General features: G+C 39.8%; 2 pseudogenes; both read right to left on the bottom strand.

Moving 5' to 3' along the window:
- Positions 1 to 4,710: 4,710 nt before the first annotated feature.
- LOC139179303 (olfactory receptor 5J3-like) lies at positions 4,711 to 5,649 on the bottom strand (annotated as a pseudogene).
- Positions 5,650 to 12,948: 7,299 nt separating this feature from the next.
- Positions 12,949 to 13,893, bottom strand: LOC139179302 (olfactory receptor 5D13-like; annotated as a pseudogene).

Here is a 13,893-nt window from a genome sequence, read left to right as displayed (position 1 = left end):
GCCCTTGGGGCAGGACCAGAGAATTACATAAGAAAAGTACTCTGGGATTTATTAGCCAAATTGCTTCTTGGCAAGGTGCAACCAGGGAATTGCATCATGAGGGTTGTTTCAGGCATTTGGACTGACTTGGGAATGGTGTGTCCAACGTAGATCACCGTGAAGTAACCTCTGCTCAGTTGGGACAATGAGTGAATGCAGGGTCCTGAAAAACCAGTCCTAAGGGCAAGGAACTTCAAACATGATATGATGATGGGATGTGTAGTGAGATCTAAAACCCTGGATGACCTGCCTCTGAAGTGGATAAAGATGGATCCTGAAGACGCCATCATGACCTGGTGCTGTGAATGATGCCATCTCTTTTCAGGGCTCGTCCCTGAGGGAGTTGTGAAGCTTTATATGATTGTGCAACCTTATGTAAAACAGATAGCGAGTGGGAGCCTGCTGTACAGCACAGGGAGCTCAATGTGGTGCCCTGTGGTGACCTAGAGGGGCGCGGTGCCAGAGCAGAGGGGCGGGGCGGGGGGATACATGCACACACATAGGTGATTTGTTTAATGCACAGCAGAACTAGCACAACATTGTAAAGCAACTGTACCCCACCTTAAAAAAAAATCCGGATTGAATACTCACCTCTCTCACATCTTAATCATTATGTTAAAACTAAAATAAACAGAAACAAATGCAAAAGTCCTGGTTTCCTTATCATATGTAAAGGCATTAATACAGTGTCATTAGATAAAAAGTTAAAGGAACAAAGTAAAGGCTATTTTTTTTCCTTAAACATACAGTGGGTAGATGGTAAAGAATCCATCTGCAATGAAGGAGACTAGGGTTCAGTCCCTGGTTAGAAAGATCTCCTGAAGAAGGAAATCCAGTATTTTTGCCTGGAGAATTACATGGACAGAAGAACCTCGTGGGCTATAGTCCATGGGCTCAGCAAAAGTCAGACACTACTGAGTGACTAAGCACCTCAGCACCTTAAATGTAAATGATGGCCAGAGAATCCAATTTTACATAACACAAATAAGCTTATTTTTAATAGGCATGACTATCTTTAATAGGTTTTTAACAAAGTACATTGAATGTGGAAGGGGTTTGGACAATAATTAAGAGGTACTGATATATAAAATATACTGAGAAAAAAATCCATTATTTGAAGTTATAAAAGAAAATAGGTGGGTCATGGAGAAAGCAAGGGAATTTCCAAAAAAACATCTGCTTCTGCTTCACTGGCTGTGCTACAGTCTTTGACTGTGTGGATCACAAAAATCTGTGGAAAAATCTTAGAACTGATGGCGTTTTGCCAAAAGATTTCACTTCCTTCTCAGGTTCAAAGGATTTGTTAACAAAGTAACCCACTCGTTATATACAAATATATAATGCAGATATTTATTAGACAATTATCTAGCTTACTTTCAAGATACTAACATTAATAGAGAAGAGGATACATCACCAAATTGGGTTTTGACCAACCTCCAGTCTTAAACAGGGCTGGCAAGTCCCATGTCATGGACATCTGGAGTCCCAGCTGGGAAAAGGTCCCAGACAGTACCTCCGCTCTGCTCTGTGGGTGAAACTTCAAAGACTGTCCCGATTTCAATTTATAATCCCAGGACAGACTCAAATGGATACATTCATCAATCTGGGACCAAACTGCAAGCCTGGTTTCAAGATAATGCTGTTGGCTTTGCCATGGAAAACTTGGTTCGATGCAGGATACTGGATGCTTGGGGCTGGTGCACTGGGACGACCCAGAGGGATGGTATGGGGAGGGAGGAGGGAGGAGGGTTCAGGATGGGGAACACATGTATACCTGTGGCGGATTCATTTCGATATTTGGCAAAAGTAATACAATATTGTAAAGTTTAAAAATAAAATAAAATTTAAAAAATAAATAAAATAAAAATAAAAATTAAAAAAAAAAAGAAAACTTGGAATGTGGTGAAGCCTGGGGCTTGGTTGGCCAGGCTCCTCCAGGGGCTTAACTATCTCAGGATTCCTCCCCCATCTTATCTATGGGGCTGCAAGTCTTGCACTCATAGCGGTCACTCCCAGTCAGGGCAGTGCCCAGGTAGGTTAGAAGCAAGGTCACAGGCCTGCTCTGCTTTGTCTCTGAAGCCTAAACAAGACTATTTATTTACTTTCTTTAACAGATGCGATACCAGATCACTTTACCTGTCTCCTGAGAAAATTGCACGTGAGTCAAGAAGCAACAGTTCAAACCGGACATAGAACAAATGACTGGTTCAAAATTGGGAAAGGGGTATGACAAGGCTGTATATTGTCATCCTGTTTATTTAACTTATATGCAGAATACATCATAAGAAATGTTGGGCTGGATGTATCACAAGCTGGAATCAAAATTGCCAGGAGAAATATCAACAACCTTAGATGTGCAGAGGATATCACTCTGATGGCAGAAAGTGAAGAGGAACTAAAGAGCTTCTTGATGAAGGTAAAAGAGGAGAGTGAGAAAGCTGGCTTACAACTCAACATTCAAAACACTAAGATCATGGCATCTGGTCCCAACGTTTCATGGCATATTTTGTTGTTCATTCACTAAGTCGTGTCTAACTCTTTGCAGCCCCGTAGACTACAGCACACCAGGCTTCCCCATCCTTCATCATCTCCCAGAGTTTTCTCAAACTCATGTCTATTAAGTCGGCAATGCCACCCAGCCATCTCATTCTCTGTTGTACCCTTTTCCTCCTGCTTTCAGTCATTTCCAAATTCAAGGTCTTTCCCAAACATTTGGCTCTTTGGATCAGGTAACCAACATATTGGAGCTTCAGCTTCAGTATCAATCTTTCCAATGAATATTCAGGGTTGATTTCTTTTAGGATTGACTGGTTTGATCTTCTTGCTGTTCAAGGAACTCTCAAGAGTCTTCTCCAGCACCACAGGTCAAAAACATCGATTCTTTGGACCCAGCCTTCTTTATGGTACAATTCTTACCTCTGTACATGACGACTGGAAAAGCCATATTTTGATGACTACTACTAAAATTCTGTTTAGAATAAAGTTCCAGTACATGTCACAGATACACAGAGAGCCAATATCAATTATTGCAAATATAATCAATTCTAAACATTACCTTGTGTTTGTTTCTTATTTTCCTGTATACCAATACTTAAGATGATAACTTTCTCTTTCATTTAAAAGATAGCAATTGGGCTTTTTTTTTTTTAATATTAACTGAGGTAATGGCTCATTGGTAAGGAATAAGCCTAATAATGCAAAGGATGCGGGTTTAATCCCTCAGTCTGGAAGATTCCCTGGAGATGGAAATGGCAGCCCACTCCAATATTCTTGCCTGGGAAATCCCATGGACAGAGGAGCCTGGCAGGCAACAATAGAGTCAGACACAACTTTGTGACTAAAAACAATGACAGCAAAAGGCTAATCCTAGCAACACCTCAAGAGGTGGAGTTGTCTTTTCCAGTGACCTTTAAAGAAGACCCAGGTTCTTCATCCCCCAACTTCTAATCATGAGTTTCTGTACATCTGTGAAGAGCACTGTATCTGTTCTCTGCCATATTGGCAATGTAGAACATCCACAGGATGATAACCAGTCTCTGAAGGGTAATAGCAATCTAGTACACATGATTCTAAGATTACTTAGTGATATTATTGGGGCAGAATTATAAGCAATAGACTATTCATGAAGTTCTGTCAATCCCTGTGATCCCTGTCTCTGTTACTCATTCAACTGAGTCTGGAGGCACAAAACAGAGACATATTTCTTTTACACTGAATACACATGTGTGCTAAGTTGCTTCAGTTGTGCCTGACTCTTAACGACCCCATGGACTAAAGCCCACCAGGCTTGACTGTCCATGGGATTCTCCAGGCAAGAATACTAGCATGGGTTGCCAATGCCCTCCTCCAGGGAATCTTCCCCATTAAGGGATCAAGCCTACATCTCATTTCCCCTGCATTGGCAGGTAGGTTCTGTACCATCTGGAAGGCACAGTAAATGTACTAGAATACAGTGAAATAAAGGGAGGGGTTCTTGCTAGTGTATTTGGTAAATTTACAAGGACTCCTTTGCTTAATAATGCAAGGGGTCCTCATTCATTTATTCAATAAGTGTTTTTGAATGGCATTCTGAAGCCCAGCAATATAAATATCAAAATAGATAATGGGTGAACAAGAAAGGAAAGGAACTTGCATCTATTGAGGTTTTAATTACAACACATGGTTTTATGTTTATTCTTATTTATTTATGAATTTATTTTGTATATGAAAGTATTTATTCACTGCCTCTACAATTTTACATGCTATCATGATACAGTTATAGAGTGATACAAGTACTTAAAAAGTGTGCAAAAAAACTATTTGACTCACTAATATTTTCTTATTGCTGAGCAACTTTATTAAACATATTGTTTAAAAAATGTACTGGAATCATAGGATGGTAAGTTGAATTGACATAGGTGGAGGGATAGCTTGGTGAATGCTATCTCACAGGAGGCTTACCCAAGGAAAGAGGTATAAAAAAGACCCCGTCTTCAAAACAGCATATTGCTCCCCTTTCTTTGGAGACAAATTAAGATGACCAGTGACTACTTTCAACACTCAATTTAGGCACAAAGGTAACTAGTGGGTAATATCCAGAAGACTGTAATGATGAGACTACAAGAATCTAACAGCACCTGAACTTCAGCTCTCAGAATCTTTACATATGTAGTTTCGGTTGAAAACACTGTATCACTCAGAACACAATTTAGTACTGATTACTTTTTTAATGGCAACTTTCACATCCTTATTCCTTAAGCTGTAGATGAGTGGGTTTAACATGGGGATGACAACTGTGTAGAAGGCAGAGGTTATTTTGTCTGTGTCCACGGAGTAACTTGAGCTGGGTCTGAAATGCATGAACAGGAGCGTGCCATGAAATATAGCCATAGTGGTTAAATGGGAGGCACACGTAGAGAAAGCTTTGCATCTCCCCTCGGCTGAGTTCATCCTAAGGATGGTTGCTTTGATGTAGCTGTAGGAGAGGAGGACAGTGATAATGCTGGTCCCCACAACACAACTACTGGATATGAGCAGCATTATCTCATTGATGGATGCATCTGAGGAGGAGAGGGCTAGCAAGGCCAGGAAATCACAGAAAAAGTGATTGATGACATTAGAACTGCAAAATGATAATCAAAATGTACAACAGGTGTGGATTGCTGAATCTACCAAACCTTCCACGCAGACAACAGATATTAGCTGGGTACAGAGTCTTCTGGACATGGAAACCGTATAAAGAAGTGGATTGCAAATGGCTACATAATGGTCATAAGCCATGACAGCCAACATGAGACTTTCCATATCTGCAAAGGTCCCCCAGAAATACATCTGCATAGCACACAAGTCAAATGGAATCCTTTTATGCTCAGATAGGAAATTAGCCAGCATCTTGGGAGAGACAGCAGAGGAGTAGCAGACATCACAGGAGGAAAGATTGGTCAGGAAATGATACATGGGTGTGTGCAGTCTTGGGTCCACCTTGATCAGCAGGATCATCCCAACACTGGCAACCACAGTTATGCCATAAACCAGCAGGAAGAGCACGAAGAGCCCCTGCTGCACGTGCCTTCTGTCTGAAAGTCCTAGGAATGTGAAGTTAGTAGCCACACTGCAGTTCTCAGCAGTCATCACTCAGATCTGTTGGGAAATTCCTGGTTGTGAAAGAAGAAATGGAAATGGAGGGTAAATATGTCAATTTACTATCGTTATAGTTAAACCCCTGGTCCTTTTGTAGATGTAAGTAATCAAGAAAAGAGACAGACCTTCCTAGGACTGCATGAGGCCAACAGACTCTGAGAAATATTCTCCAATTTTGTTTAAATGAAAAAAAAATTGACAACAATACATTTGCAAAGCACTGTATAGCTTTGCAGTGCCCTTTCATCCGAACTAAATCAGACTGTTTCCAATCCAACTTGTGTAGTATTTATGACCACATTTGTGGCTTTCCTGATGGCTGAGATGGTAAAGAATTTGCCTGCAATGCAGGATACCTGGGTTTGATCCCTAGGTCGGGAAGATACCCTGGAGAAAGGAATGGCTATCCACTCCAATATTCTTGCCTGGAGAACTCCATGAACAGAGGATCCTGGTGGGCTCTACAGTCCATGGGGTCGCAGAGTCAGGCACAACTGAGTGACTAACACTTTGCTACTTCCGTCTGATACTAACAAAACGATGTGCTCTGAGTGAAGCAAGGATCTGATAATTGGGTGGTTCACATAACTTGTCTTTTGGCAGGATTGCTGGGTTTTTTGGTTTGTTTTGTTTTTCAAAGATGTAGAAATGTTGTTATACCCTGTGTTAGAGAAGAGTAGTAAGTAAGAAGCACAGGTGATGAATATATTGCTTTCTTATTCCCCCTGTGGAGAGGGCAGAACTATAGCCAGTTCTGAATATAAGAAGTCCTCTGTTCAGTTCAGTTCTGTCGCTCAGTTGTGTCCGACTCTTTGCGACCCTATGAATCGCAGCACGCCAGGCCTCCCTGTCCATCAAAAACTCCTGGAGTTCACTCAGACTCAAGTCCATCAAGCCAGTGATGCCATCCAGCCAACTCATCTTCTGGCGTCCCCTTCTCCTCCTGCCCTCAATCCCTCCCAGCATCAGAGTCTTTTCCAGTGAGTCAGCTCTTTGCATGAGGTGGCCAAAGTACTGGAGTTTCAGCTTCAGCATCATTCCCTCCAAAGAAATCCCAGGGCTGATCTCCTTCAGAATGGACTGGTTGGATCTCCTTGCAGTCCAAGGGACTCACAAGAGTCTTCTCCAACACCACAGTTCAAAAGCATCAATTCTTTGGCGTTCAGCCTTCTTCACAGTCCAACTCTCACATCCATACATGACCACAGGAAAAACCATAGCCTTGACTAGATGGACCTTGGTTGGCAAAGTAATGTCTCTGCTTTTGAATATGCTATATAGGTTGGTCATAACTTTCCTTCCAAGGAGTAAGCATCTTTTAATTTCATGGCTGCAATCACTATCTGCAGTGATTTTGGAGCCCCAAAAAATAAAGTCAGCCACTGTTTCCACTGTTTCCCGATCTATTTCCCAGGAAGTGATGGGACCAGATGCCATGATCTTCGTTTTCTGAATGTTGAGCTTTAAGCCAACTTTTTCAGTCTCCACTTTTACTTTCATCAAGAGGCTTTTGAGTTCCTCTTCACTTTCTGCCATAAGGGTGGTGTCATCTGCATATCTGAGGTTATTGATATTTCTCCCAGCAATCTTGATTCCAGCTTGTGTTTCTTCCAGTCCAGCGTTTCTCATGATATACTCTGCATATAAGTTAAATAGGCAGGGTGACAATATACAGCCTTGACGTACTCCTTTTCCTATTTGGAACCAGTCTGTTGTTCCATGTCCAGTTCTAACTGTTGCTTCCTGACCTGCATACAGATTTCTCAAGAGGCAGATCAGGTGGTCTGGTATTCCCATCTCTTTCAGAATTTTCCACAGTTTATTGTGATGCACACAGTCAAAGGCTTTGGCATAGTCAATAAAGCAGAAATAGATGGTTTTCTGGAACTCTCTTGCTTTTTCCATGATCCAGCAGATGTTGGCAATTTGATCTCTGGTTCCTCTGCCTTTTCTGAAACCAGCTTGAACATCAGGAAGTTCACGGTTCACGTATTGCTGAAGCCTGGCTTGGAGAATTTTGAGCATTACTTTACTAGCATGTTGAGATGAGTGCAATTGTGCAGTAGTTTGAGCATTCTTTGGCACTGCCTTTCTTTGGGATTGGAATGAAAATTGACCTTTTCCAGATCTGTGGCCACTGCTGAGTTTTCCAAATTTGCTGGCAATTGAGTGCAGCACTTTCACAGCATCATCTTTCAGGATTTGAAACAGCTCAAATGGTACTCTATCACCTCCACTACCTTTGTTTGTAGTGATGCTTCCTAAGGCCCACTTGACTTCACATTCCAGGATGTCTGGCTCTAGGTAAGTGATCACACCATTGTGATTATCTGGGTCGTAAAGATCTTTTTTGTACAGTTCTTCTGTGTATTCTTGCCACCTCTTCTTAATATATTCTGCTTCTGTTAGGTCCATACCATTTCTGTCCTTTATCGAGCCCATCTTTGCATGATATGTCCCCTTGGTATCTCTGATTTTCTTGAAGAGATCTCTAGTCTTTCCCATTCTGTTGTTTTCCTCTATTTCTTTGCATTGATCATTGCAGAAGGCTTTCCTATCTCTTCTTGCCATTCTTTGGAACTCTGCATTCAGATGCTTATATTTTTCCTTTTCTCCTTTGCTTTTCGCTTCTCTTCTTTTCACAGCTATTTGTAAGGCCTCCCCAGACAGCCATTTTGATTTTTTGCATTTCTTTTCCATGGGGATGGTCTTGATCCCTGTCTCCTGTCCAATGTCACGAACCTCAGTCCATAGTTCATCAGGCACTCTATCTATCAGATCTAGGCCCTTAAATATATTTCTCACTTCCACTGTATAATCACATGGGATTTGATTTAGGTCATACCTGAATGTTCTAGTGGTTTCCCCTACTTTCTTCAATTTAAGTCTGCATTTGGCAACAAGGAATTCATGATCTGAGCCACAGTCAGCTCCTGATCTTGTTTTTGCTGACTGTATAGAGCTTCTCCATCTACGGCTGCAAAGAATATAATCAATCTGATTTTGGTGTTGACCATCTGGTGATATCCATGTGTAGAGTCTTCTCTTGTGTTGTTGGAAGAGGGTGTTTGCTATGACCAGTGCAGTCTCTTGGCAAAACTCTATTAGCCTTTGCCTTGCTTCATTCTGTATTCCAAGGCGAAATTTGCCTGTTACTCCAGGTGTTTCTTGACTTCCTACTTTTGTATTCCAGTCCCCTATAATGAAAAGGACATCTCTTTTGGGTATTAGTTCTAAAAGGTCTTGTAGATCTTCATAGAACCTTTCAACTTCAGCTTCTTCAGCATTACTGGTTGGGGCATAGACTTGAATTACTGTGATATTGAATGGTTTGCCTTGTAAACGAAGAGATCATTCTGTCGTTTTTGAGATTGCATCCAAGTACTGCACTTCAGACTCTTTTGTTGACCATGATGGCTACTCCATTTCTTCTAAGGGATTCCTGCCCACAGTAGTAGATATAATGGTCATCTGAGTTAAATTCACCCATTCCAGTCCATTTTAGTTTGCTGATTCCTAGAATGTCGACATTCACTCTTGCCATTCTCCTGTTTGACCACTTCCAATTTGCCTTGATTCATGGACCTAACATTCCAGGTTCCTATGCAATATTACGTTTTATAGCATCGGACCTTGCTTCTATCACCAGTCACATCCACAGCTGGGTATTGTTTTTGCTTCGGCTCCATCCCTTCATTCTTTCTGGAGTTATTTCTCCACTGATCTCCAGTAGCATATTGGGCAACTACTGACCTGGGGAGTTCCTCTTTCAGTATCCTATCATTTTGCCTTTTCATACTGCTTATATTAATACAATTAAATAATATAATCTCTTTAAAATGGTAAATGCATCTTGGAAACATGTTTAAGTCTCTAAAACCTCTGTTGTCAATCAATCCACTGGTTTCACTACACTGAAATATCACACAGTTCGATCCACTGACTTGCCTGGTGGCTCAGCATTTAAAAAAACATGTTGCTTGGAATGCAGGAAATATAGGTTCTATCCCTGGGGTTGGGGAGAAACCCCAGGGACAGAAATGGCTGCTCCCTCCAGTATTCTTGCCTGGGAAATACATTGGACAGAGGAGCCTGGTGGGCTGCTAACCATGTATTTGCAAAAGATTTGGACATAACTTAGTGACTAAACAACAACAAATGCTTTCCCTAGGCTCCTGACAACCTGACTAGCCCTTGCCAGACTCTACCAGGAAGCCATAACACACCAGAGGCTGTTTCCCACCAAGCACAGAATCATTGTACATCCCGTGATCTTGAAACAAAATCCCACAAGTCATCATGTCTATTCTTTCACTGAGATAGGTTTGAGTTCCACAATGCATCTTCCCCCCATCACTGACACTTCTGTACCCTGGACTAACTTTGGAGCCAATATCTACACTCTAGTCACCCAGAGTTAGCAACCTTGTTGAATATTAATTTTGCATTCTGTACAACAAATTGCCACCAACTTAGAGACTTAAACTGCTATCACAGTTTCTGTAGCATAATAGTCTGGGAAGTGTTTGCATAACTTTATAAGATACTGCTAAACTATTTTCAAAGTTATGTAACCTTGTATTCTTATTTGAAATGCATAAGCATTCAACTTGTTCCACATTTTCACCAAGATTTGCAACTCTTACTCATTTTAGCTATTCTAAATAGGGTACAGTAGTTTCTCCTTGTGGTTTAAGTTTTAATTTTAGTAAGAATGTCATTGATGACTAATGATGCTTAGTATTTTTTTCATGTGTTTATAGATGGTTTGTGTGTTTTGTTTTGTCAATGTGTGCTCAGATAGTTCATCAAACCTTTAAGTAGTTTTTTTTTTCTTGTTTTGACTATAAAGACTTCTCTGTATGTTTTATATAGAAATAATTTATTAAATATAAGTTTGCAAATATTTACTCACAATCTATAGCTTATATTTTCATTTTATTAATGGTGTCATTTATGCTTAAGAAACTTTTACCAATTATTTTTAATGGTAATGAAGTTCCTTTTATTGTTTTTTAAAGACCCATCATTTTTACGTTCATTCAAAAATTTCTCACCCCAAGTTTTGAAAGATATTTTGTTTTATGCTAAATTTTTTAGTTTTAGTTTTTATGTCTACATCTGTGATTCATTCATCTATGACTTCTTGGAAGTAAAGTTATGACAAACCTAGACAGTGTATTAAAAAGTACAGACATAACTTTGCTGACAAAGGTCTGTATAGTCAAAGCTATGTTTTTTTCTGTAGTCATGTTCACTTGTGAGGGTTGGGCCATAAAGAAGGCTGAGTGATGAAAAATTGTTACTTTTGAACTGTGGTGCTAGAGAAGACCCTTGAGAATCCCTTAGACAGCAAGGGGATCAAACCAGTCAATCCCAAAAGAGATCAACCATGAATAGTAGTTGGAGGGACTGATGCTGAAGCCGAAGGTCCAATACTTTGGCCATCACATGAGAAGAGCCAACTCATTGGAAAAGACTCTGATGTTGGGAAAGGTTGAGGACAGGCGAAGGGGTCAACAGAGGATGAGATGGTTGAATAGCATCACTGACTCAATGGACATGAGTTTGAGCAAACTCTGGGAGATGGTGAAGGCTAGAGAAGCCTGATGAGCTGCAATCCATGGGGTGGCAAAGAGTCAGACATGATTTAGTGACTGAACAACAGCAACGATTAATTTCATTTCATTCATGTTAATAGTTGTGTATGCTATGAAGTAAAAATAAGAGCTTATTCTTCCATGTGGATACTCAATTATCTCAGCCTTGTTTATTGAAAATTATCATTTCTCTATTGAATTATAATAGCAGGTATTTTTGAAATTTAAATGACCAGAGACACTTGAGTCCATTTTGGTACCCTATTAGTCTAATATCCTATCACCTTGATTACTGGAAAAACTTTGTAATAAAATACAGATATGAACATGGGGAAAGTAGAATGAAATTTTAATTTTGTTTGTTGGTCAGCAGGCTATACATTTCATGAATAGAAATTGACTTCCACCATTTATTATGCAATGATTAGCAAATGATTCATTATAAACTACAATATGCTGAAACATTTGCTTAAGCCAGCTCTGGAGTATGATTCCTAGTTTAGGGACTTATATTTGACTTGCATATATCTCATGAGCTGAGAATCAGTTTTTCTTTGGAAGGCAAAGTTGCTCAGTCATGTCCAATTCTTTGAGACCCCTTTGGAATTCTCCAGGCCAGAATATTGGAGTGGGTAGTTTTTCCCATCTCCAGGGGATCTTCCCAGCCCAGGGATCAACCTAGGTCTCCAGCATTGCAGGTGGGTTCTTTACCAGCTGAGCTGCAAGGGAAGCCCTTTCTTTGGAAACACACATGTGAAATTATACTCTTTATGGTAAAGAATTCGTAAAGCAATTGTACTCCAATAATAAAATAAAATAAATTAATTAATTAATAACAGTCACTGAAAAGCTTTGTTTAACAATTACTCTTACTATTGTTGACATTTTTGTTATCAATAGCAAAACATATGAAGTAAAATTGCTTTTCATGGGCTGTGAACTCTAACTGATAGTACCTGATTGTTTTCATAAAGTACGAGTTTGAACCCTAAACAAATAATAAAGAAATGGGGTTACCAAGGGCCAAGGGGGGAACAAAACCTAATACATTTCATCAAGCTCTCTTCTCCTGCTGACTCCAGGTGTCTTCTTTTCTAGATTGCTGTCATGCATGCCTAAACACTGTAGTCTAAGACAACATTTGGTCATTGTATGATTAGTATAATTGTGTTGTTGGTTGGTTACTCATATTTTATTGCTATTGTGTGTTCAGTTGATTAGCTCTTGGAGTCCACGTTGCCCTCCTGTCTTTAATTTTCCCAGACTTGTGTTTTGAAAAGGGAGTCATAAATAGTTTTATGCCTTCTTTGCATGAAACTTGAACTTTCTCCTTAGTCATCTTTCTTATGATGTTCGTACCAACTGGCTAAGGCAGAAAAAAAAATAGCTTATTTCACCCTATACCCATAAACGATTAAGAAATTTGAATTCACTCAAAAACAATTTACAAATATTACCAAAAAATTCAATTTTTTTGTTTTGGTTTACATGTGGTTTACAGCTATTTTACTAAACATTGATATATGTAACAATCAATAATCAACTATCAATAAAAAGTCCTGCCATAGATATATTAACTAAAAGCTTATTTATTAAAAGATTTGAATCATCAAATGCACTACAAGAATGGAACAATCTGTAGCACAGTAAATCAGCTTTTTTCAGAAATAGAATAATGAATCTAAGAATATTAGGTGGCCTGACAAAGTGATTTTGTGAAAATTAATCTTATGAATGTATTTTTTACTTCTTTGTTCCTCAAGCTGTAGATCAAGGGGTTCAGCATAGGAATCACTACTGTGTAAAACACAGAAGTCACTTTGACTGTGAGCCAAGAAGTTTTCAGATTAGGGATGCAGTAAAGGAAAAGGATGGTTCCATGGAAGATGCTCATGGCTGTCAGGTGGGAAGCACAGGTGGAGAAGGTTTTCCAGTGCCCACTTGCAGAAGGCATCCTCATAACAGTGATAAAAATGAGTATATAGGACATCAGAATAATCACCAGGCTGGTTGCCTCATTGAATATGGCAATAGAACATAACATCTGACTGATACAGGGATCTGAGCAAGAGACAGAAATAATTACAGAGTGGTTACAGATAAAATTATTTATGGTGCTAGACTTGCAATAGGATAATGCAAGAAGAAAATATGTGTGTCATGGAGCACACTACACCCCATGAGTAAGAGCCAGCCACCAAGAGAGCACAATGCTATGGAGACATCGCAGTGGCATAGAGCAAGGGGTTGCAGACTGCCACAAAGCAGTCATAGGTAATTGCTGCTAACATGAACGTTTCTGCTACACCAAATAGGCAAGTGAAACAAAATTGTGCAATGCAACCAGAGAAAGAAATGGTTCTGTCCTCCACAATCAATTCTCCAACAGTTTGGGTGTAACTACAGTAGAAAAACAGAAATTGACAAAGGACAAGTGACTAAGGAAAAAGTACATGATCGTGTGGAGTTTTGAATTGACCTTGATGATTATGATCATGCCTAAATTCCCTACCACAGTGACCATGTAGATAGACAAGAAAACAAGGAAAAATGGGACCTGGAGTTCTGGATATTCTGAAAAACCCAGCAGAATAAACATGGCTATGATACTCTGATTTCCTTCTGATAGCAGCAT

The sequence above is a fragment of the Bos indicus genome, chromosome 24 (genome assembly GCF_029378745.1).
Source record: "Bos indicus isolate NIAB-ARS_2022 breed Sahiwal x Tharparkar chromosome 24, NIAB-ARS_B.indTharparkar_mat_pri_1.0, whole genome shotgun sequence".
NCBI classification, from domain to species: domain Eukaryota; kingdom Metazoa; phylum Chordata; class Mammalia; order Artiodactyla; family Bovidae; genus Bos; species Bos indicus.
The sequence above is the reverse complement of the archived record's forward strand: the minus strand, read 5'-3'. Positions and strand labels throughout refer to the sequence as shown.